Source organism: Dromaius novaehollandiae, chromosome W (assembly GCF_036370855.1).
Source record: "Dromaius novaehollandiae isolate bDroNov1 chromosome W, bDroNov1.hap1, whole genome shotgun sequence".
In the NCBI taxonomy this organism is placed as follows: Eukaryota; Metazoa; Chordata; class Aves; order Casuariiformes; family Dromaiidae; genus Dromaius; species Dromaius novaehollandiae.
In genome coordinates, this window is record NC_088130.1 from 56,420,045 (window position 1) to 56,428,673 (window position 8,629).

Here is an 8,629-nt window from a genome sequence, read left to right on the forward strand (position 1 = left end):
CTATTTTGCAGGAGAGCATGTTTGTTGATGCAACCTGGAAATTTTACTGGCTCTCAGAGAGTCCCATCCAGCAGAAAGGATTGTGGCTGCCTACACCATGCAGGTAAGGACGCAGCTAGGCGGAGGCACGGCTGGCTGAGGAAAGGGCAGTGAGAGGCAGGGAGGCTACAGTGAAATTTGTGATTTCATCAGGTCCTTCTGCAAACTCTCAGGAAGCTCTGTCCCACAGCTGCCTGGTGGTGTCGGTTTCATTGGAGAGCGGATGAAATAGGCAAAACTTTGTTTGAATTTGGGTTTTTTCACCTTTGCCCACTAAAAGGAAGAAAGGACAAAGGCAGCCAGTGCTGAGGTCCTTAACAGAGCAGGAGGAAACCAGAAGCAGCCTCGCTCCTTGCAATCTGGATGGCTACCCAACAATACAGAGGAAAATATCAGGACGAAGAAAACAAATGGAGCTGACACACTGTATAAATAGGTCTTCAAATGTCATGTGTGGCTGGAACAAAGATGTTTTGTTCCAAAGCAAAAGACAGCTTGAAATGGCTCAGTAATACACATTGAGAAGTTTGCTTATTTGGAACAGTCCTTTTCTAATGAAAAGGTTAATTGTGTTGCAATGGAAAAGAAAAAAGGCTAAGTAGAGGCCAGGCCTGCACTCCTCACCCTAGCAAAATTTCCCACTGGCTTCAAGTGAAGATTTTCTCTAGCAAACATCACCGGACTGAACCACTAAAGTTACAATAAATTATACAGTAGGTATATTCACGGGTCAATAAAAATAGCTAAACAAACCATATATTCCAGCAGCATTAATCCCACTAGCTTTCAGAAGAGCCACAGCAGCAGCCAGCAAGAGGACACGGTGCTGGGCTCAGCCTGATGCCGGGAAGTTTCCTCACGCAGGCACGCTAGCAGACAGTGCCAGTACTTGAGGTCAGCACGGACACATTTTAACTTGCCATTGGCTTTTTGACTCAAACTGTGGCATTTTATTCACTTCTCCCAGAAGCAGTCTCTTGCCGGTGTACAAACCTTTCTGCTCTGCAGCTGAAGAAACTGCAAAGAATACGATGAGGTTTGAAGGCTGAGAAAGGACTACCGTAAGAAGCAGAAGACCTGAACTTCTGTAGGGAACTTCTCTAACTTTTCTGAAATGCCCCACAGTGATCCTGGCCCTAGCATGTAGGTGCAGGTTTCCTCCCAGTGCCCCCCAAACCTTTGGCTTCCTGACTGCCAGAGCACTGGGTGAGTTAACGCTCCCTTTGCTGCTGCTATAGGAAAAATACAAACATCAGTCCTTGGCCCAGGGCTGCAAGCCTCATCCTACAAACAGTCCTGACAGACCTGAGCCACCTACATCTGCACCAGAACTGCTCCATTGGCTACCATGGAATTACTCCAGTTTTGCAGGAATGTAAATAAGTGCATCAGAGCTGTTGATTTTGTTGGCAGTATTCACATAAGACTACAAAGATTGGATCCTTTCACAATCCTTTTAATCTTTTTCTTCCTGTTCCTCCTGAGTCTCTGTTACTAATGTGTACTCAACTTGCTTCATGTGTCCTGGAAGCTCCAGAGCTTCAAGGCTTTTCACTGCCTTCTTCCCATGTCACTCCTTCCCCCAGCTTTTCTCCCTCTCCATTGCTACCCTCCCACAGTTTTCTCTTCCCTCACTGTCTCGTCACTCCCCCATTAATCTCTGGCACCAAAGATGCTGTAAACATGTCCAAATATTCTCTTTTTTCAAAGATTTCTCTCTGAGATGCAAACAGGGGTCAACAGGTGCTCTTTGTTAGAGTGTGGTATTATATTTAAGAGCAATTGTACTCTGGAGACATAACATTTCTTTAAAAAAAAAAAAACCCACAATTTAGAGAGAGATCAAGTTTGGATAACTCTGATAACATTTGAAAAGATACAGAAATTCCTCCCCCCACAGAAACAGACAGGTCCTTTGAAGGGTTAGAGCAGCCATGCAGTCAAGGCAATGGTGAAAATCACCCAATATCCAGTCTCTGTCAGTTGCCATCAACTGCGAAAGGAAAGAATTAAATTAAAAGGCAAATTTAGAGCAATATTTTTCCTGTAAAACCACCCAGCTTCCAAAAATTTGCAGCTCAGGAACATCCTAAGCCAGAGGGCTTTTTTTTTAATCTGTGTTTAACAGCTCTCCACAGGTCTTTTTTTTTTTTTTTTTTTTTTTTTTTTTTTTTTTTCCCTATGAATTCATCTAAGTTCTTTTTCTATCAATTTATTCTTTTGGCATCCACAGTGTTCTGTGGCAATTTAATTCTGTGCAAGACAAGCAAGTACTTCTCTCTGTGCAAAACCATCTAGCAGCCTCTCATTCCTGTGTCACAGGAATAACGAATCACCAATACCCCTCCACCTTCGTACTCCCCTCAGCCCTCCTATCTCCCTCCATTCACATCTCATCTTTTGCTGTTGGACCACGTTGCTCCTGAGGGGAAGATGCTCCCATCAAGATGCTGGATGGGAGCAAATCCTGGTGTTCACGGTAGCACAACGATATTTTCTTTTCTTTTTTCTGTTCTTTTTCCAGTGATTCCTTTCAGATCCTGAACTGGGAAGTCATCAGAGTCGTTATTTTAGAGACAACTTGTTGCAACTTCAGGAACCTCCTTCATTTAACACTGAATTTTTTTGCCAAATATCTGGTCTGAACCTGACTGACACAAATTGTGTTGGTCTACACGAGACAGCCTCAGGCAGGTGAAATAAGATCTTGTCTTCCTGGTGTAAAATAATTCTGGTTACGTGACTTTGAGCAGTAGCTATAGAGCCAGAACAGCCATGTCCAGGGCTGTACTGCACTTCTTCTGTGCAGTAGAAATAAAGGCACTCATGTCCCAGAGTTTTCAATATCTGAAGACACCAAGTATCCAGATTTGAGGAAGTCATTTGACTTAGGGACAGATCTTGTGCCTCATTGTTCACACAAACTTAATCAAAGGGACCTGTCTTGAGGGAGTGACCCATAGGGCTGCATTGTATCCAAAAGGATGGTCGTCAATGTGTTGGCCCTTCTTGAAAACAGCAATTAATGGAGGAAAGTGATATGGCAGTAGTCCAGGAATCAGCAGCGGTGGCTGAGCGTTGCTGCTGAGATGAACGAGAGGTTTGGGGACCCAGACACATGGCACAGGCCATCCCCCCAGGCTGTGATGATCTGTGGAAAAGCTTTCCTCTCAGGCCGGGAAACAAGGGGGTAGATGCAAAAAGGTACCCAAAAGAGAAAGTTCTGTGAAGGCTCCCACATGAACTGGGTGCCATGGTGAAGAAACAAAAATGACACAGGGAGCAGATGTTTGGGAAGAGCTAGATAATACTGCACAGCAACATTTTCTGATGTTTATAAGAGCTCAGATTTTGGTAACAGCAAATCTCTTCGTATCAAGGATATCCGGTTTCATTTCAGCTACACGAGGGAATCACACTTAGAAAAAAAAACAAAAAAAAAAGCAAATAAGTGATAAGAGGGCATTTTGCAGGAATGCAAAAAAACTCCCTTTCTGATTCTGACAATTGGCGGAACAAAAATTTGGGCTGGTACTGGACTTGCGTAGTTAAAAATTACTCCAGAAAACTTGTAATCTGTTTCATTAATCTATTAAGAAAGGCTTGATAATACCTTAGGCTGATTTCTTAGTGTCAGTAACACACAATTATTATATGACAAGGCAAGTCAATCTCAATAGTAGACTTTGATTTCCATCTGACTACGAGTCTGTATATTATGTGCTAGTACGAACCAATGAAGCAGCTCTGCATCATGATATCATTCCAGCTAGCTCTCTGGGGAGATGGTTTTATCCCAGCTGATCCTATTACATTGTGGCCTATTCTTTTGGAATAGAAGTGATATTGGCTACATTTTACGTACAAAAATCCCTCACAGATTTTCCTTACATGACACTTTTTTTGCAGGGGGAAATAATGTACAGCCTCAAATTGTTTCAATGTCCTCAGCCTTTGGATAAACAAAACAGAAGGAATACCCAGAATCAGAGGCCACCATGATGCTATTGCGGTTAGGACAAGAAAGTTCATTAGAAAGTTGTGTATTTTGGTTTAATTTCCGCAACTCATGATCAGTCATAAATCCCCTCCATCTTCTTTGACACTGTCTAACTATAGACTCAGAAGTGTACTTTAAAATTACTCTGTGTGAAGATTTTTGAGCAAATATGGTAAAGCCTCTCTTAAAAACAAAGGTAATCCCTCTGAGTCCGCATGGTCTCAGTCATGTTTATTCATCTCTTCCAGTGTTATAACTCAATAAATACTGCTACGGCTTAGCTAGGACAGCCACTAAATGTATAGTTTTATGGCTGAGTCTGCTCTCTGGTGCTCATTTAATCATGTGTTTTATTGTCAGCTCTTCTCAAACTGTCAGACGTTGTTCCTTATGAAAGAGAGACCTGCTTTCTGTAACACACATCCCCCCCAGTCCCACTCATCATTTGGTGCTATTGCCTTTTTTTCCTCTAGGCTGTTGATGACATTTATGGCTGTTTTTCCCTCAAGAAATAGCATATTTTTAAAACAGGGCCTCTTTTTCACTTTTTAGTGCTTTGGCTCAATAATTTCTCACACGCTAGAAATGGCCCAGCTGATGTGTTATCTCTATACCCATCCTCATCCAAGGGCCATAAGCAGCAGTGGAAACTCACTGTATGTGCTGATTTTGCCTTGCTTCAGGAGGCTGCATGGAAAATCGCTTTCCTGCTCTGCTGGGTAACAGGGACGCAGAAGCAGCACGTCATCCAGTGAGCGGCTGGCGCGCTCCTCGCTGCGGGAGGACCAGGCACGGGGTGCTCCTCCAGCTTCTGCCCTCTCTCCCTGAGCAGGGACAGGGCGAACATGGATAATACGGCCAATGCAACAGAAAAATATACATGTTGACTGGCATTCACATTTGACAGAAACTGGCTTTTCACAGGACCATGACAGAAGCTACCAGTAGCACGACACTGTAAATTTGTATTTAACTGTGCAGTGACCCTCACCGTGCACGTGCCTTGCAGATATCCTAAGACCGTCTGCACCTGTACCTAGTCCTCTGAGCCTCATCCAAAGAATAGTACAAGGATTAAGGGGGGATTAGGCAGGAAGAGATACTGCTTCAGTAGTTACCGGCCTCATTTAGACCTAAAGAGATTCACACAGACAGCTGTCTAGCAATGGGAAGCAGGCATGTAATCTGCTTCTGAGCCTTCTATAGGTTTCCCCATACAAATATTTTTAAAAGAATAGAAAGGGTTGACTGTTTTTGCAACACTATTTCAAAAGCAGCAGTGTTTCTCCATCAGAAAATGACGACTTAGCAAAACAGAAACTTTTTGTGAGAACTCATCCATTCAGCCAACATTTTCTATGGCAACTGATAAAGGGAATTTCAGCTCACCTCTCCCCATGGATTTCATAGAGCATGTCAGTCTAAACGACAAAGCCGAAACAAAATGCTCTGATGTTAGAAATGAAATATCTCACCAGGTTTAGAAGAAATCCTCAGCTATTCCCTCCTGTCACTTCATTTTCTTGGCCCGCACAGCCCCCCTTGCCCCATGTGGCAGGCTGAGTTTCTTCTCACCCCCGTGGGCCATCACAAAGCAGCAGCCCTGAGCCACCAGGTCAGGCTTTGCGGGGCCCTTTTCCCACCAGATTATTACAACCAGCCTGGGACTCTCCAGCACAGAATATCAGTGAAATATCTCACTAAGGACACCAATTTCATTTAGCAAATCCAGACTGCATCATCTTTACTACATGGACACCTTCAGACCAAAGCCCTGTTCCACCAAGTTAACATTTAATCAAATTAATAGTGCACACAACCACCTGCAACTTCATGGGAACAGAGAGCAACAAGATCTCTGGCCACAGTAATTCATTTTCTGAAGAAATGGTTTAACACAAAAATTGTTTGGAATCACATGTATTAATAAAAAATGCAATTTTAAAGTCCAGTACTGGTCTGTAAGCAGGTTGTTTCCATCCTGACAAATCCTGTGATCAACAAACTAATCAGACACTAATCAGGACATGCATATTCACATCGTCTGGGTCAAAGTAGAAGCAAAAAAACCAAAGCAGATAGACAGCAAACCATTACAGAAGAGTCCTACTGAAGATAACAGAAGATAATAATCTATACATGGTCAGTTTAAGTGGAGCAATATAATTTGAAAATGAAGTGAGAATTCTGTGTTAAATCCCAGAGTTTTAATCTCATTCCCAGTGCACTTTGAAAGTGTTTACAAGGAAACGTGTAATTTGGTTCCCCCCAAACCTAACTCTCATTCTAGCCTCTCTTTGCTGCTGAATATTGCAGCAGATGGCCCTGCAAATGAGAAAAAGGAGAACACAATGAGAAAGCAGAAAGGCATCAGGCATGCTCAGCGTAGAGGCTGGGGTACAGTATTAGTATCTCAATCGAACTAAAGAAAACCATGTTTTTGAAATCTGTGGTCTTACAGAGAGCAATAAATATGTGTTTCCTGGCCTCAGCAGGGTTCTGGCTGAGGGGAGCCCACTTCAGTTGCTGAATCCATGCGCATCAGCTTTGCAGATCTGCCAGCTCCCTCTGCAAGATGTCCTGTAACATGTGTACACACAATATCTGGCAACAATAATTCAGAGAAAATGAAAAATGCTTCCCATTCATTGCAAACAAACGGGCACAGTGCAATACCAGGCAAACTTGCCTGAAACAAACAGCCTTCCGGAGAAAAAAAGAACCAAGTGAAAAGAGTGCGGGGGCCTGGGGGACTCCCGGCAGGAAACGCATGGGAACTGTTACTTCAAAGAGGTGAGTAGACATCTCAGAAAAGAGCAAGTTTCCAAATGCAGCCTTTACTTTTTGCTCTGGAAGAACGGAGTTAGAAGACCCCTGTGACCAGTGTGCTGCTGCACATGCCCTGCCAGGGCTGTGCCCCGCGAATGGGGGCGAGCAGCAACGTGCTGCTCCCTGCATGGACCTTTATGGCTCATTTCTGAGTTATCCCCCAAACAATTCCTTCTAGTGTACCGTAAAGCTGAACAGCCCTGTGACTTGGTATATTGCTGCAGGTCTGGGCACCTTCTGAGAAATAAATAGGCTTTCCTTCCATTTTACTCTAGGTTTTTTCATTTTTGAGGCTTTGTCTAGCAAAGATTATGATTCTGCTACTCCAGGCCATCGGAAGAGCAAGCCCATGGGGAAGAGTTTAGATTAAAGCAGTCGCCCTGTGCATATGCTCACAGGGCAGTCCTGAAAGTTTGTCTAAACAGCAATGTTCCAGATCAAGACACGAGAGCTGCGAAAGCAACTAACAGTTGACACCGTTCAGAGCCCTGTAGCCATGCAAATTTTGAAGAAACCAATCTGGTTGTCTCTACATCCAGGCCTTTACTTCAAGGTCACCCCCAATCCCTTTCTGACATAAAGTTGGCAGCTATGCAAGAAGAATCAATAAGATACGTGGAGAAACGTATGGCATATATACCCCTGCTAACTGTGCAAAAGATACCAGCGTGAGATGTAACTGAACAACTAAAACCCTTTTCTGAAAAATTTGATAGGTCTTACTGTTCAGATTTGGATCGTATCTGGTGTGAAAGCTGAGACATATCATAATTTGTGGATAAAATTTAATTCTCATTTTGCCTTTGGCATATATTTATTTATTTATACACACCAACAGTGTATACAGTACAAAGGAGTTCATAAATTATCTTGACTATAGGACCTCAATGCAAATGTAATCACTCTCATAATTAACATACAAAATGTGAATATCAATAGCTAATCTGATCTCTTCAGGAAATCACAAACTGAGAGATTCATTGTATCACTTCCATTATTAATAGTTTAAAAATCATAATCGTGGTTTTCTGAAACATTACACGGAATAACAGTTGGCAGCAACGGCACCTGGATCTAGTCAGGATGGGAGAGCATTAGTTGGGAGCTGTTCTGCTTTTCCTTGTAAAACCTCTGTTTTTGTTTACTTCACTAAAGTTTAACTTGGCTATGATTTCATGACTACTGAATTCGCACTGCCCCTGGCTAAGCCATAGAATAGCTAAAGACTCAGTAAAGATGTGTGACATCATTAACCCAATACAGTAGCTATTCAGATGTACGCTCTAGTCTCCTTACATAATCACCTAATTTTAGATCCTGAGTGAACAACATACAGTAACACAGTGTATTATGAGCTCTGAATAACTGTCAGATATCCAGATGCTTTTCTCAAGGTTACTTTACTTCCCTGGTTTAAAATGATTTCCCTAGGCAGATCTCAAGGTGGTGTTTTCCCTTGAGCAAATGTTCTCTTCAAACGCATTAGAGGCTTTTGCTTCTCCTGATCATCTTCACACATTGTTAGCTGGTCATCACAGTTATAGTATTGCTCATGGTACTCATATACAGCACAGGACCTCATGATCTTATGTCTGTCAGAAAGAACAGTACTAAGAAAACAGTGAAGGGATACAAGACTTAATTCAAACACCAGACACGCATGCTCAGCTGAAGGCACCTGGTTTGCTAAAAGCAGCTATTTCTCACACTTTCATAAAATACCTACAAGTATCCTTTTTAACCAGAAACTTTTTTGGGCAA